This window comes from Egretta garzetta, unplaced genomic scaffold (genome assembly GCF_000687185.1).
Source record: "Egretta garzetta isolate BGI_Z169 unplaced genomic scaffold, ASM68718v1 scaffold598, whole genome shotgun sequence".
NCBI lineage: Eukaryota > Metazoa > Chordata > Aves > Pelecaniformes > Ardeidae > Egretta > Egretta garzetta.
In genome coordinates this window covers 424,011-426,594 of record NW_009260621.1, presented here as the reverse complement: position 1 = coordinate 426,594, position 2,584 = coordinate 424,011, and positions in this window count along the sequence as shown.

Sequence of the window (2,584 nt, the reverse complement as noted above, 5' to 3'; positions counted from 1 at the left end):
CGATGAATGGCAGTTGGCTCAGCAGGAGCAGACGCGAGGTGTGTCGCCTTTGCAGCTTCGACCCTTTGAATGCCGCCAGGCTTCCAGAGATAACATGAAGCACAGGGCAGGAGAACGGATTGAGAAATAAATATTCCCTTTATTATTTGCTGGGTGCATTGCTTGAAATATGTACCGCGATGCATAATGAGCCAATGCCTTCTGATACAACGGCTTGCAAATTCAGCGACTGAAAATAACTAGTGATCCTCCCCTTCCCTTTGTACCTCTGAGAGTTTTTTACCCACCAATAAATGCTATTTATTTATTTAGTACCAATAAGTGGTATTAAACAAAGACAGACAATAGCAGGGGAGGCAGAGCAGAGTCTGGACTCTTTCTTACTCGCCATTGCCATGTTCTCAAGCAACAGCTCCGTTTAAATATCTGATTGGCAAAACCCGGCCTCTCGTTATCAGCAGCGCTTTGGGACCATGCTTGGCATTGTGACAGTGCTTTGCTGCTCTGCCAGGACTCGGGGCTTTCCGACTCCACCAAACGTTTCGAAACTCTCAGCTCTGCCCATCTAGTGGCTGGGGGAGGAAGGCAGGAAGGAAGAGAGGGCAAGAGAAGCCTTAAATGAAAGAGGAAGGCCACCGCTGCCGCCTCCGCTGCCTTCTGCCCGTGGTCAGGCTGGAGGACAGGCAGGGGGAATGCAGGCAACGCATCCCAGCCGAGGAGGGATGCCGATCCCAGCCCATCCTTGTCCCCGTGCCTCAGGTCTGGATCCCAGTGTCCATGCCTCAGGTCTGGATCCCAGTCCCCCTCACTTGTACCATGCTGATGCATTCCCCTCATCTCTCGCTCTTTTCCAGGAAAGACTTTGCATTGTGATTTTCCCCCATGCCGTTGTAGTTAGGAAAAAATAAAAGAAGCAACGTTATTTGCATTTTTTAAACCAAGCAAGGAGAAGCCGGGAGTGGGCTTTCCGCCAGTGCAGTCTGGCACTTGCTTTGTTGAGAGCATATAGAATAATTTATAAATAGCATGGTGGGGTTTTTTTAAAAAAAAAATATAATTATACTTTTAAAGATCCTGCATTGCTGGGGAGAAGGAGTCTTCAAAAGAGGCTTTAGAAAAAGAGTCTTGCAGAGGGAAAATTGTCTTTAATGGCATTCATAGAATCACAAAGAGGAGGGTTTTCCATAGCAAGGAAACAATGCAGGACACCCACAGACAACCATTCCCACTTCCTCTTCCCACCTTCTCCCCAGGCAGCTGACTTTTAAGACCCCTGGATATTTAGGGGCTCGGTTTGTCTGCAGGACGTGCTGAGCCTGGACCACTGGGTGGGTCAATGTCAGGGGGAGCTGGGAAAATAAATTCATCTCCTCTCCGTTGAAACCATGAGAAATAATGCCTGAGTCTGGGCGGCCGGGAGCAGCAGCGTGCCCCCGACCTCGGCGTGGCAAAGCTGCTCTCTGCCGCTGGCCAGAGCTGCTCCGCAGAGGCAGCAGGGTCATCGCACGGGGAAATGGCCGCTCCCTGCATCCTCCCGCTCCTGAGGGAGGAGCAGGAGCTTCACTGACACCGCTTGGAAAGGAAGGGGGGGAATAAATAAATAGGGAGGTAAAAGCAGGTCAGGGGCGAGCTTGGTGTGGAACAACAAGGGGATTTAGTAAATCACACCAGGAGATACTGCCCTGCCTGCCAGGATCAATAGACCAGCAGCCCTGGGCTTCCGACATCCTCAGCATCCGCCAGCCAGCCCCAAACGCTCCCATTATCTGCTTCATCAATACCGGGATCGAGAAACGCAATCGATATATTGGATTTCCCAGAGACAGTGGTGCAAAATGCACAAATCCTCTGGCAGCTTGAGCTGAAGCTATTGATTTTTCATATATTCTCCCTCCCTGCCAGGTACTGGTGGAGAACAAGGGTGTGATTATGGGCATCAGGAGCCGGGGGGGTGTGTGTGTGTATGTCTCAGTCCCCAGGGCAGAGGCAGTGCACAGGGTCAGACTGGGAGCAGCACAGCCCAATCCACTGGGAATTGTTAGGACGTTTATACACCCAGGCAAGCTGCCTGCAGCAGGTTTTTTAAGCCATGAGGAGCAGTGGTTTCCAGGCAATAATAATGCACTGGATGGGCCTGATCCCAGCCACAGGGATGTCAGTACCGATCCGGGCTCTTTCAAGTGCTGGCCCAGGAGCCGTAACCTCCCATGGCTCTTCTGCGTGGAGTAAAATTATGCTTTCATCCCCATTTCAGCAGAGGCCAGGATGAGACCTGCCAGGAGGGGACAGTGCCTCCTTCCACCTTGGCTGCAGGTGGGTCACTTTACCCACCAGCTGAATTTGATCTGTCAGGGGGTGCAGCCCTGTCCCCAGCCCTCCCATGGGCATGTGGCTCTTTGGGCAGTAACCATGCCTTGCCTGGCTTATTTATCACCTCCCCTGCACTCTCCGAGGCAGGATTTGGCCCTTACATTGCTCAGCCAGTGTTAGCGTGCTTGATCTTAAAACTCCCAAGGTTGGGCAACAACATACCCCTGGCTGCAAGCCTTCATGTAGAGGCATGATTGCTACCGAAACGTGTAGG